This window comes from Oncorhynchus clarkii, chromosome 18 (genome assembly GCF_045791955.1).
Source record: "Oncorhynchus clarkii lewisi isolate Uvic-CL-2024 chromosome 18, UVic_Ocla_1.0, whole genome shotgun sequence".
Taxonomy (NCBI): Eukaryota; Metazoa; Chordata; class Actinopteri; order Salmoniformes; family Salmonidae; genus Oncorhynchus; species Oncorhynchus clarkii.
In genome coordinates, this window is record NC_092164.1 from 42,488,723 (window position 1) to 42,504,225 (window position 15,503).

Below are 15,503 nucleotides of genomic sequence, written 5' to 3' on the forward strand. Positions count from 1 at the left end.
AACGAGTTACTTTCCATAGTAAGTAACGGTGTAATGTAACAAATTACTTTTATTGGCAGTAGACTGTTGGAAAAGCATTCCTCATGAAGCTGGTTGAGAGAATGCCAAATGTGTGCAAAGCTGTAATCAAGGCAAAGGCTGGCTACTTTGAAGAATCTAAAAGTATATTGACTATTGATATTGACTGAAACTGTGAAGGCAACTAGGGGCAGGGTGCATGAGGTTGAGCAGACGACAGTCGATCACGAGGCCAGGCTACAGGACATAGAGAAACAGTGCACGTTCAAAAATGACAACAAAACCCCGAAAGCCCGATTTGGAAATGCTCGAGTCGCATTCAAGACGCCAGAACATCCAAATAATTGGGATCCAGGACACTGAGAAAGGGAAACCCACTGAATTTGTCTCAGAGCTGATACCGGCATTGCTGGGGAGTGAACACTTCAAAATGGCCACCCTGATCGACCGTGCACACAGATCACAGGCAACGAAGCTGGCCATGGGCGCCACAAAGGCCATTCATCGCACGGCTGCAATATACCCAGACCAGGGATCTCATCCTCAAGCTGACTAGTCAAAAGTTCCCCCTTAACTACAACGGAGCCAGGGTGTCTTTCTACCCAGATCTTACTTTGGAGGTGAGGAACCAGCGGAAAGAGTATGATGAGTTATGCAAGAAATGCAGGGCTGCCAACATCTGATATGGATTCCTCTTCCCAGCCCGGTTTAAGGTGACAGTCGAGGGATGAACACGTATGTTTGACAACCCAAAAGAGTCCGATCTGTTCTTGTCAAGCAAGCTCCCTGGCTGAGGATACAGAACGGCTGTGTCAACCGGCTAAATGGCTAAATACAGGCCAGGAATGTGTTTGAATTTCCTGCCTATGTCTTTTCGATCAGAAGATCAGAATTTGGGACTTATATGATGGGTGAGATGTTAGGTTAAACAATGCTATATTAGCCATATCATGTTTTAGCGCCACTCACCCCCTAACTTGAGAGAAGGGTTATTTAATATTAGTTTATATGTGGAGCATATCTAGATGATGAGTTAGTTCAAGCTGTATGTCTAGACACACTAAGGTTTGTGTGGTAGTCCAGGAGTGCTTTGTTTGGGGAAGTCACTAAGTAATGGGACGGGAGGGGGATGGGGTCTGTGGTTTATGTTCACATTTAATACAGTTGGCAGGACAAGCTCCCACACGGCGGGACATTTTTCTTTTGGGTTTTGTATGACAGCAACAATTTGCTCTAAAATAAGAAATGCCACACAGTGACCGAGCGAGCACAGAGTAGACCTGGTGGAATGAAGATAGTCAGCTGGAACTGTAATGGCTTAGGGCATCTCATGAAACAAGCTAATGTTTTTTCTCATCTTAAATCACTGGGCACTGACATAGTGCTTCTTCAAGAAACTCATATTAAACGCTAGGGTCAAACTGCAAGTAGGCTGGATCGGTCAGATATACCAGTCTAATTTTGATGCAAAGGCGAGAGGGGTAGCAACATTTCTTTTGTTTACTCATACTCGATTTAAGATCCTAATGGTAGGTATATTATTGTGGCTGGTACACTGAATTCGAAACCAATAACCTTGGTCAATTTATATGGACCCAACTTCAATGATCTATTATTTTTTCAAAGGGTATTTAAGGCCATACAAGTGTTGTTGGAGGTGACTTTAACTGTACGTTAGATCCTCTTTTAGATAAATAGCTATCAAGGTCACTTCAACACTCAAATGCTAGTGTCTGTCTAAATACATTGATGACAAACCTTAACATTGTCGATATTTGGAGACTGACGCACCAAACAGATAGGGATTATTCTTTCTTTTTGTCAGTTCATAAATCATATTCCAGAGTTAATATTTTTTTGTTGGACTCCAAACTAATTTCAGCAGCTGCGTCGGGTACCTATCACCCTACTCTAATTATGGACCACTCTCCTGTCCATGGTGCTGAAACTCGACAATATGCTAAAGGTCGGCGACCGTGGCCCTTAGACGCATACTTGTTGAAAGATTAGACTTTTTGTCAGTATTTGAAGGAGCAGATTGCCTTTTTCCTTTGAGCTAACGACACGGGGGATGTTGACGACTCCACCCTTTGGGAATCTCTAAAGGCTGTGATTAGAGGTTACATGATTTCTTATACATCAGAGAGGAAGAAACGTGCCAATACTAGGATGAGAGAAATAAAAAAGAGTTAGGGGATTATAAGAAAGTTTTTCAGAAGAATTCCTCGAATGCAGTCCTTGAGAAGATCAAAGTTGAAATATGAATGGGCTCTTTACTTGCTAGAACGCAACAAAGTTGTTTTGAACTGGGTGACAAACCACATAAATTATTAGCAAGACAGCTCAGTCATGTACAGGCATCTAGAGCTTTTCACAAAATAAAAGACACGAAGGGTAAAATAGTAACAGATCCGCAGAATATTAACCGCAGAATATTAATAAATGCTTTGCGTAGTTTTACTCAGAGCTATATCAATCAAAATGTGATGCTACTGATCCACAAACTATGGAACACTTTCTCACTGAATGTGAACTTCCTAAACTAGACAGGGGGGCAGCTGCTGCACTCGATGCTGGGATAACTTTAGAGGAAATTAACACAGCGATAACACAATTTCCAAACAGCAAGGCCCCTGGGCCCGATGGATATGTAATAGAATTCTATAAGAAGTACTGCGCCAGTCTAGCTCCACTTATGTTGCGAATGTTTAAACATTCCAAAGACAATGCCAAACTCCCACAAACTCTGTATGGGGCTACAATAGCACTGATTTTGAAAAAAAGATAGAGATTCCATGGAGATGTCATCTTATCACCACACTCTTTTGGAGAGATTGGAAACCCAAATTGGTCTACACGGACAAATTCTGGCCCGGTTTAGATCTTATCTGTCAGAAAGATATCAGTTTGTCTCTAGGGATGGTTTGTCCTCAAATCAACTGTAAATGTCGGTGTTCCTCAAGGCTCTGTTTTAGGACCACTATTGTTTTCACTATATATTTTACGTCTTGGTGATGTCATTCGGAAACATAATGTTAACCTGGAAGCCTGTGTTTCAGACATAAGGAAGTGGATGGCGGCGAATGTTCTACTTTTAAACTCGGACAAAACAGAAATGAAATGAAATGCTTGTTCTAGGTCCCAAGAAACAAAGAGGGCCAAAAAAGCGAATTGATGCCGATATCACGGACTGTGGATATGCAATTTCTGCAATCTACCCCATTTAGAACAGTGATGGACAAGTTCACAAGCCTTGGCATTGTAATGACAAGAGAACTTGATCAGCTATTGAAAGCGAATTGGGACATGCAAATTTATCAGCTTAAATAAAATATAGATTTTTGGAAAACTCTGCCCATCTCCTTGGTTGGTCGTATAAACGTTATTAAAAGGGTTGTCCTACCCAGGTTTCTTTACCTCTTCCAATGTCTACCCAATTTCATACCACAAAGCTATTTTAAGAAACTGGATTCAATAGTAATTCCATTTTTATGGGATAACAAGGCAGCCAGAATTTCAAGGAAGCATTTATGCAAGTACAAGATAGAGGGGGGGCTATGGCCTTCCTCACTTTAAACTGTATTATTGGGCTGTTAATCTGAACATTGTGTCTTTCTGTTGCAAAAGTTTACCTGGGATGCGACACAATGATGGCTTTTGATTGAGCAGGCCTCCTGTCAACGTTCCTCACTCCCTGCACTTGTTAATAGTCCAGTATATGTGAAAAAAGCCACCTATGACTCTAAACCAGTCATTTGTCATACTCTTAGGATCTAGAAACATATCTAGAAGCAATTGTTGTTGTCGTAAGAGCTGCAGTTGTAGTTGTCATAGTAGATGCTGCATTTGTAGCAGTATTAGGACCTACAGTTGTTGTAGTAAGAGATTCATTGATTGTCGTATCAGCTGTTGTTGTGCTGGTTGTAGGAGCTACAGTTATTGTAGTAAGAGCTGTAGTTGTTGTTGTAGGTACGGTAGATGTAGTGGTCGTAGGCACAACAGTTGACGTAGGAGCTACAGTTGCGGTTGTCATAGGAGCTGCAGTTGTAGTTGTCGTAGTACCTACAGTTGTTATAGTAAGAGCTGTAGTGGTTAATGTAGGTGCTGCTGTTGTGGTTGTAGTAGGAGCTATAGTTGTGGTTGTAGCTTTAGCCAAAATTGCGGTTATCGTAGGAGCTACATTTGTAGTTGTCGTAGTAGGTGCTACAGTCATGGTTGTTGTAGTAGTAGCTATATTTGTTGTCGTATGAGCTACAGTTACAGGTTTAGGATCTAAAGTTGTTGTAGGAGGAACTGCAGTTGGGATTGTCATAGAAGCTGAAATTGTTGTCAAAGGAGTTACAGTTGTAGGTGCTGCAGTTGTCATTGTAGTAGTAGGTGCTGCGGTGGTTGTTGAAGTAGGTGCTGCAGTTGTAGTTGTCGTAGTATCTACAGTTGTTGTCATAGGAGCTACAGTTGTTGTCGTAGGTGCTACAGTTGTAGTTGTTGTAGAGGCTTCAGTTGTAGTTTTCGTAGCAGGTGTGGCAGTTGTGGTTGTCGTGGGATTTTCACTTGTAGATGTCGTTGTAGTGGTCGTAGGAGCTGCAGTGGTTGAAGTAGGTGCTGCAGTTGTAGTGGTCGTAGGAGCTACAGTTGTTGTCGTAGGTGCTTCTGTTTTCGTGGTCGTAGGATTTAAAGTTGTTGTAAAAGGAGCTGCAGTTGTGGTTGCCTTGGAAGCTGAAGATGCAGTTGTTGTAGCAGGTGATTCAGTTGAAGAAGTTGTAGGAGCTACAGTTGTCATTGTAGCAGTAAGAGCTACAGTTGTTGTTGTAGGTGCTACAGTTGTCATTGTAGTAGTAGGTGTTGTGGTTGTCATAGGAGCTTCAATTGTAGTTGTCGTAGTAGCTGTTGTTGTAGTGGACTTTGTAGCTTCAGTTGTTATTGTAGTAGTAGGTGCTGCAGGTGTGGTTGGCGTTGGAGTTTCAATTGTAGTTGTCTTAGTAGGTGCTTCTGTTTTAGTGGTCGTAGGTTCTTCAGTTGTTGTTCTCGTAGCAGGTGCTGCAGGTGTGGTTGTCATTGGAGTTTCAATTGTAGTTTCGTGAGCAACAGTTGTTAAAAGAGCTGCAGTTGTCGTAGGACCTGTAGTTATCGTTGTCGGTCCTGAAGATGTGCAGTTGTACTGGTCTTAGTTAGTGCTGCAGTTGTAGTTGTTTTAAGAGCTACAGTTGTCATTGTACCTGTAGGTTATTCTGCTGTAGTGGTCTTAGAAGCTTCAGTTATAGTTGTCGTAGCAGATGCTGCAGTTGTGGTTGTCATAGGAGTTTCACTTGCAGTTTTGGTAGTAGGCGCTTCAGTCGTAATGGTCGAAGGAGATACAGTTGTTGTAGGACCTGCAGTTGTCATTGTAGGATCTGCAGTTGTCATTGTAGGTCCTGCAGTTGTAGTTTTCGTAGTAGGTACTACATTCATAGTGGTCATTGGAGCTACCGTTGTTGTAGTAGGATCTGCAGTAGAAGGTGCTGTTGTAGTTGTCATAAGACCTATAGTTGTTGTAGTTGTAGCTACAGTTGTCGTAGGAGCTTCAGTTGTGGTCGATGTAGTAGGAGCTGCAGATGTGTCAACTGCAGTTGTGGTCAGAACTCCAAGGATAATCCACCATAAAAACACTGGTTTATTAGATGAATGGTTCATTTGTTTATTGTGCACAATAACATTATTTCCAAGATTACCCTTCATCAACATGGTGCAGTTTTTTTACATCTTGATTATATACAATAAACAATTATAATTTATAGCTACAGAAATTAAATACTGAAATGATTCCCTTGATTGATAATAATATTACCTATAATACCTTATTGAGATTACCACACCTGAGTTGCATTTTTTATTTACAGTAGTGTGGTAATATAATTAAACTAATAGATGTTACAGCAGTGTGATAATGAAATTTTTTTCAATGGTTCATTAGAGATAGCGCATCATTGAAAGTGAAAAAAGGCTATTGCAAAGCTCTTATTATTATTAAATATGTAATTTAAGTATAACTCTGACTGGTGTGTAGTTTGTAACTCTCCTCATTTGGTAAAGTAGAAAAATGCCACGACACTTGTTAAGCAAATGTATGCACTTGAACTCATTTTGTTGTGCCAGAGGTGTGAATAACTATGCATGCAAGACATCTCATTGAATAAAGGTTTTCATGGGTGTGAATAATTTCACAATAGCCACTATAACTGCTGTGAACATGGATTTATTCACCGTAGTGAAATTACAGAGTAAAATCCAGTTGTATTGCATTTTTTGCATGAGAAATCAGCCTATTACTGCATCACGTCAATCATGTTACTTCATAAAAGAGGAAAAGTCATTTCAAATTTTCAAATGGTCTGCCAGCTCCCAGCAATTAATTCTGAATTCTATACATATTCTGTGAAAGTAATTGGTGTAGTTCATCAAAGTGGATGTTTCAAATATAAAATATAATACATAAAATAATATATTAGAGTTGCAATTTTGCAAGAGAAATCAGCATTTTACTGATTTCTCTTGAAAGTAATATTGGCTATCAAAAGTTTACCAATCCAATTTCTATATTCCTCAAAAGATATGAATAAATAAGAAACCCGCACACTGCTCTTGCTAATATCACTGCTCTGTATTAAGCTTTACATATCGGCCTCAAGGCCTTGATCAGAGCTTTTTAATTTACACCCTTATGTAGACATTGCTCCACCCACATCCGTTCAATGCATTGAATGGGATTGGAGTTTAAGGAAAACAAGCATGTTAGCATAAAACAGGCATTTCATAAGTATTCTTATAATTCTCATAAAGTGTGTACATAAAATGTATTAAACAAGACTGTGAAATCACAATGAGGACATCGACCTATCAAGGACGTTTTCATAAATCTTTGGGTACTGAACAACAAAAACCGTCAGAGTGATCTGAAGTGGCGGCATTAACTCATGTTCACATTTACATAACATGCATGGGCATTTCATATCTGGAGGGTGAAAATCCCAAAACATTCTCTTTTGCTCAGAGTATTATTTATATCAACTCCCTGGTCTGATATCTTGACTTTCTCTATGCCTCAAAATTTCAAGGTAGAAATGTCATGTTTTTGATCATTAAAATGTATAATTACTGTTGTTTCTCCTGATTGAACTTTTATGTTCACGAATTCTCTGTTTGAGAATGTTGTAAAATCTCTATTCAATCAATGTTGAATTCAGGCTGTAACACAACAAAATGTGAAATAAGTCAAGAGGTATGAATGAATACCTTCTGAAGGCCCTGTAAATCATGTAACTGTTACTTAAAAAAAGAGGAAGTAATTTAAAGTTTTCAAATGGTCTGCCAGCAACTCACTCTGAATCCTATCCATATTCTGTGACAGAATAGTAGGTGTAGTTCATCAAAAGTGTAATGGTGTTCACATATAACACATACATATTAACCATAATCTTCAAAGTTTCAATGTTTTTGCTTTACATTATCAATTTGGGATTTTTATCCTTTCTTATAAGACCATTTTACCTTGATATATTTGTATGTATTTCTATGTTTTGTACTGTGTGCAATTAATTTTTTTAAATGTTATCAAACCTTTCCATGATTATATTCCATTATACAGTAAAGGTTATTACTTACGTACAGCAAACACTTCTATTTCTGTAATTTCTCCAAATATTAATTGAGGAAGGTCTTTTGTCTTTAACCAATCACAATATCTAGCTTATATCTCCTCTAAAATCTCATTATCTTTCTATTTCTGTTAACCATTTCAAGCTTTTTTTAAATGTATTTTTAATTTCACCTTTATTTAACCAAGTAGGCCGATTAAGAACAAGTTCTCATTTACAACTGCGACCTGGTCAAGATAAAGCAAAGCAGTGCGACAAAAACAACAGAGTTACACACGGGACAAACAAACTTACAATCAATAACACAACACAAACAACACAATCAATAACACAACACAAACTTACAATCAGTAATAGAAAAATCTATGTACAGTGTGTGCAAATGTAGTAAGATTAGGTAGGTAAGGCAATAAATGGGCCATAGAGGCGAAATAACTACAATGTAGCATTAACACTGGAGTGATAGAGGTGCAGATGATGATGTGCAAGTAGAGATAATGGGTGCAAAATAGCAACAAAAAAATCAACAACAAAATATATATATATATAAATAACAATATGGGGTTGAGGTAGCTTACAATTGTTGATACAGTAGGCATACTGTCATGAAAATGCATTTCTAGTTTCTATTACTATAGGGCTGGTTTGATGCCACAAATTGTCTGTCTTTCAGGTGACGTAATATTTTGGGAGGCACCAAAGATAATAAGATAAAGGTGACGACAGAGGAATGCATGTCAGAGTTACTTAGCTTAAAAAATATATATCCTCAGGTACTGACGTGGTATGGAAAACTGGTTAGGTGTTCTGACAAAAAATGTGGGATGGACAAAAAATAATTGAATGAAAAGGAGGGGTAACGAATCTGTTTGAGAGTATAATAACAGTTATGTACTGACCTTGTTTTATTGTAAACTGTTTTAGTTGACAAATACAATTAGCCAGAAATGTGCTTCATTGTACTTAATTGACTTAACTTTGGAGCCATTCATTTATTTTAGTCAATGGCCTAATGTAAGCAGTCATCCTTTTTCTATTTAACAGTCCTACACACACACACGTGCTACTTCCCATATCTTTTTACACAACATTTATTTCAAAGGTAGATTCGGTTTATAAATCTCTAACAAAAGTGATTGTTGTAATCAACTGGTAACTATGATTGAGGGTCACAATGACCCTCCTACATGGTGAGCCCAACAATGGAGGAAATTATCTTGGATTTCTGATTTCTAGTTTTATGTGGAGTTGGACTTCATTAATTGTATTAATAAAAATAATTTTTTGAATGGCACTTTTTCCAGATGTTCAACGAGCGGCAAGGCAGTCTAAGGCACTAGGTCTCAGTGCTAGAGATGTCACTACAGACACCCTGGCTCGAATCCAGGCTGTATCACAACCGGACGTATTTGGGAGTTCCATGGGAAGGCGTACAATTGTCCCAGCGTCGTCCGGGTTTGGCCGGTGTAGGCCGACGTTGTAAAGAAGAATTTGTTCTTAACTGACATGCCTAGTTAAATAAAGGTACAAAAATATATATATATACATTCATAACTATTATAACACATTTCGTCAGCATCATTTATGAGTTATTTGTTAAATAAGTCCCCTCGAAAAGCTCTTTATATATCAGTACAAATAACATTTGTATTTCTTCTGTCACAGTACCCAACCCTCTGACATACGATTCACACAACAGTCTGGGAGCACCAGCTAAGTCTCAGAGCAGTACCCAGGTAGCATGTGACTTGCTCAAGACCACAAGGGCAGAAGGGTTGGAACCAGACCTGGCTGTAAATAATATATTTCAAATACTCTAACGCACTGTGGTCGGTGATTGAGCTTGACCGGCACAATGGAACCATTGTAGTAGTCCCAAAAGAGAAAACCCCATCTTTCTGGCACTCACTCCAGACAGGCTCAATACTATTTGAACCCAGGTCAGAGCAACTGATGGCATTGTAACATGTTGAGTAACTTTGCCTGATACCTGAAGACATGTATTAGATCAAATCAATCACATTTCATTTATAAAACCCTTTTCACATCAGTGATGGTCAGGAATAGCTTTACTAAACCCCATCGAGCCAGAAGATTATGCCTTGGCTTTAGCTCAGCAAAGACTAATACAGCCTTGTGGTGCACAGGACTAACCCAGTCAGTGACACCAGCAACAATACTGTTCACAATACTGATTTAAAATAATTTAACTTAATAATTACTTACTGGAATTAAAAAATAACTAATGAAGGTTCCTTGTGAATGATGTTAAAATATGAAGGTTGTTATGCATGATAGTTTAAACATTCACAAAGTGTTACACAAACTATTTATTTACGCAATTTGGGCGAGGAGCTTCATTCTAACCAGCAGCATGTGGGTATCACTTGTGAACATGTACATTCCTGGGTGTGATGCCTGACTCAACATGTCTAATTGTTACTGTCTCAAGCCTTCTTGAATAATAAGGACTGACTGCCACGAATGTATGCATGTGTTTTTCAGTTATACCTGCTAGGTGTAAACACATCACAGGTTTTAGAGAGTATGTTTATCGTCAAAGGTGTGATTTTCTTTTTTAGGGTGTGACTAGCTTTAAGACTCATTTTCCACCAGCCTATTCACGGAGACAGTGCTGTGAGTGCAGCTCAGCAATGTGAAAAGCCCTTTATCGGTTTTACAACTTTTGCCCATCCAGATTTGGAGTCAGAATCATATACAAATATATGATATATACAGGATATACAAGATGTTTCCTTAAACTTAACCAGTCAGGTGCATATATAACCTTTATTTATACTATTCAACTAACAAAATTGGCCTGATGCATTCCTTTACACCTCTGTGAAGTGGATTATTTTCATATAACTCCAAACTGTTAATACAATGGCTACTTGCTATAGTAAACTAAACTAACACATGAACTGGTATAAATGTATTCAGTTTAGAGAAAACGTATTGTCATCTTGCAGAGGGCAAAATCCCCAGTCAGAGCGTGTTGGCAAGTTGCTTCGTGGTTCAGTCTTTAGATCAGTGATTTACATTGACCCAATCGTAACAACTTATATTTATCAGCTGTGAATTGTACAACTTACTCTTACACTTAACCCTATTTGGATGTTTGAACTGTGATTCTGATGATTTATTGTTGTCTTAGGTGTTGCTGCCCACCAATAACTACACTGTTCTGTGACTAGCTACACCCTAAGAAATCATGGTTGATTAAACACTGGTCTGGTTTGTCATTAGATGACATATCATAAGATGGCATGTTTTTTAGGAGTTGTATCACTCTCTGACGTCTCCCTGACGTCTCGTATGACGTTTAAGGTGTTTGAGTTTCTTAAATTCTCTAGCGGACATTCTAGGCAGTCAGCATGCCAATTGCAAGCTTCCTCAAAACTTGAGACATCTGTGTCATTGTGTTGTGTGACAGAACTGCACATTTTGGAGTGGCTTTTTACTGTCCACAGCACAAGGTGAAACTGTTTAATGATTATGCTGTTTAATCAGCTTCTTGATATGCCACACCTGTTAGGTGGATGGATTATTTTGGCAAAGGAGAAATGCTCAATAACAGGGATGTAAACAAATCTGTGCACAAAATTTGAGAGAAATAAGCTTTTTGTGCTTGTGGAACATTTCTGTGATCTTTTATTTTAACTCATGAAACCTGGGACCAACACTTTACATGTTGTATTTATATTTTTGTTCACTGTTAGGTCTATCAACTAGGCTAGATAACTAACAAAAACACCGGCTAACGTTTTCTACTTAGCTAGCTAACACTTGGATAGGTGGCTGGAAAATGCCAGCTAGATGGGTAACTTCCTATGCTAAATTGTCCAGCAGAATTAATGTATCGCCCAAAAAACTCAACAACAAAAAATTGCATGGAAAGGGTACTCATGGCTTGATGTTTTTGTCTCGTCTACAACACTTCTTTTTATTTTGCGGAAATCTGTCATGTCTAGATTTTTCAAATTGACCTTGTGGACCCTGTTATTTTACAAACATTCGAGGTCATTGTTATTTTAAAAGTGTGACACAGATTGGGAGACATTAAACGTTTATTACTTGACATGCCTGGAATAAATAAATAATTGCACTAATGCATCACATCCAAAAGTGAGAATGCTATTCAACATTGCAAGGTTACATGATGGAATAAGATTTTGTCTTATGACCATTTTAAAGTGCATTTTTAAACCATTATTCAACCAAGCTTGTGTAACGACGTTCGTCTGTAGAAGGAGAAGCGGACCAAAAAGCAGCGTGGTGGTTACTCATGTTTCTTTAATGGAAAATGAACGATACATGAAATAACTTAACTCTACAAAACAACAAACGGACCGTGAAAAACCTATACAGCCTATCCCGTGACAACAAACACAGGGACAGGAACAATCACCCACAAACACACAGTGAAACCCAGGCTACCTAAGTATGATTCTCAATCAGAGACAACTAATGACACCTGCCTCTGATTGAGAACCATACTAGGCCGAAAACATAGAAATGCCCCAAAACATAGAAAAACAAACATAGACTGCCCACCCAACTCACGCCCTGACCATACTACATAAATACAAAACAACGGAAATAGAGGTCAGAACGTGACAGCTTGCAATTTGGCAAGCACATGTGTCACTTTTTTATTGATGATTAAAGCAATTGACCCATTGTCAAATCCCCCATTAAATTATTTAACAATTGAAACTTTTTTGATATGAGCCGTTTGTGAACCCATTTTTTCCATTGAACTCATAACCTTCCCTTTATAGGCTCTTTGCAGAACATTACTTCCGTATTTAGTAAACAGTACCCACTATACCCGTCGTTCAGTGCGTGAAAATGGCTGAGATTTTCTCTCTTACATTTTGGATGCTTAGCAGGACAGGAAAATATTCAATTCAATATTCAATATTCAATATCCAATTCACACACTTATCAAGAGAACATCCCTGGTCATCCCTACTGCCTTCGACCTGGCGGACTAACTAAACACAAATGTTTTGCTTGTAAATTATGTCTGAGTGTTGGAGTATACCATTGGCTATTCAAAATATTTTATATTTGTTATTTTTACTGTCTGGTTTTCTTAATATAAGGAATTTGAAATTATTAATACGTTTACTTTTGATACTTAAGTATATTTAAAACCAAATACTTTCAGACTTTTACTCAAGTATTTTACTGGGTGACTTGACCCTTTTACTTTACCCTTTTACAGTAATTTTCTATTAAGGTATCTTTACGTTTACTCAAGTATGACAATTGGCAACTTTTTCCACCAATGACTATTGGGACACTATAATTACAAGTAAGTACCCCTCAAGATAAACTTCATTATAACTAGCTACATCCTGTGTAACGACTAGTAATCACGTTATACTTATGTGAATGTGTTTATTCTCCCACCTGGATCACACTTCCAGAAGCTTCAAAATTAGGGACAGCTTGCCAGGATAGGTAATGTACTAGAATTCTTACTAGCTAAATCCTGTGTAGTGCATTCTACTTAGACAAACATTACATGTGCTTTAAAATAGTGTCTTATTCCTCATCTGGGATGACACTCATATACATTTTTTTCCCATAAACTCAACCAAGTTAACCCAGATGGTACGCTTTATTTTGGAGGAAAGTGCTAGCAACAACGTTGACTGGAGATAGATTTTGAACAGTTCATGGTTAAGTAATCAGAGCCTACTCTGCATAGGCTATAATCTCTCAGACAACCAATGAATCCACAAGATATCCAAACCTTTGTCACAGTTGTTAATGAATCGAATGCAGCTGGGAAAAAGCAAAACACTAAGTTGGTGAATTTAGTGGAACACTGCCCATTTGTAATAAGCATGGTAACAAGCATTCGTTGTTACACTTCTGTAATTACAGACCGCAATTACTACCAGGTACACGCTGTTATTACATTGTAACAATGAGTCGCTACAACGCTTGTTAGTGTAATTACACATGTAGATACACTGTAATAAGGACCCCTTAAAAGGAAGTGTTACTGTGAATTTGCCTCAATACTTTTGGTCCCTTAAAATGGGGGACTATGTACAAAAAGGTCTGTAATTTTGTAAAAGGTTCACCCGAAATGGATGAAAATACCCTCAAATTCTAGCTGACACTTTAACCTCAGTCATTCTATCATTTCAAATCCAAGGTGCTGGAGTAGAGAGATAAAACAACAAGACATTTGTCACTGTCCCAATACTTTTCAAACTCACCAGATCCTGATTAGTTGGCGCCCTCTTGCTGTAGAGACAAAATATGGCTACAATGATGAAATATTCTGTTTTGTCAGACTGATGGAGGCAGTCTTTGTACATTCACCATTTCTTCACATAAACCTTTCAGGAGACTGAGTTAAAGTGGCACTTGTTCAGTCTTAAATGTACAACTCGTGTTAAATTAAGATATTATACTGAATTAAATCAACCAGACTCAGAGGTAAACTTCAACATGTCTTTACTCCATCACTGTCTGTAATCCCTTCACATTCATTTACTGACGTGGTGACGTCCTATCTCAGTACGTCACATCAATACACGACATCCCCCCCTTTACTTGGATATGAACTTCAATGTCAACCTGACATACACAACAGCACTTATTCTTTATCTGTATAGCAATCTTTATGTTTCCAATAAACAACTGAAATCTGTTCAATGTCTTATTATTCTGTTCTCATAATGGACTTTCCTTTTTTTTCCACAAAACATTCTGCACCTTTTTTTCCACAACATAACTCACATTCAGTCTTCCCATTTGTCCTTTTCTATTTTTCAGTTTATACTGGTTTTCTTTACCCCTTTCCCTACAGGATAATGATTTAATGACAAAGTCTGTTAACTTCTGTGGCAGTTTAATTTGTGGTCTTTTTGGTGATCCTCACAGATGGTCTCTTGTTTGGATTCTATGTACTGTCTCAGATTAGGACTCTGTTGCACAATCTCTTTCAGCCATGTGTTGTCCTTTCATTGTGGATCCGGCTCCTCAATTATATACCGCTTCACAATTGTTGTATTCCTTGAATACCTGGCTCCAGTTGGTGATTAAACAACCACATTGTTTCCCTCTTTATTGATCACAGTGTGTGGTATCTTGTTGAAAATGTTTGTGAACATGATCTCCGATAATTCATTCCTCTACTGTGGGGATTGGTTACCTGCCAAGTATGACTGCTGTGTTCGCTTGTCTCATGTCTCAACGGCTTTGGAACTACCACTACTAGATTCACCCATGGTGTAGCGCCCATCACTCTCTCTATTAAGTCCATGTTTTGTAGTTCCTCTATCTATTTCTCCACAGCTTCTCTCAGGTGGAATGGTACACGTCTAAGGGCCTGTGCTACTGGTGTCACGTTTTTATCAACATGTAGGTTGATCTGTTTTGTGTTTAGCTTACCCACCCCTTAAAATAGAAATACCTCAGGTTGTTTGATCTGAGTTTTTACATCTGTCACTGCTGTCATGTCAACACCAACTTTTAGCACACCCAATTTAATGGCATTCTCTTTACCTAGGTACGGTACTCTGCATTCACATATCACAGTGAACTCAGCCTGTGTGCTGCACTTGCCTATCTTTTTTTGGCATGTGAAAACCCCTTTTACTGGTAATGGCTCGCTTGATGAGTATGCATGTAGCTTTTTATAAGTCAGTGATGAACGGAACCTTATTTTCTTGGCTTTCAGCATTTCCCATGTGATCTCATCTACCATATTACTCATCGCCCCAGAGTCAATTAACATGAATAAACTGACCCCTCCCACTGAGAACGTGGTCCTGTCTGAGTTCCAGTTTTTATTTACCACAAATGCATAGTCTCTGTTTTGTT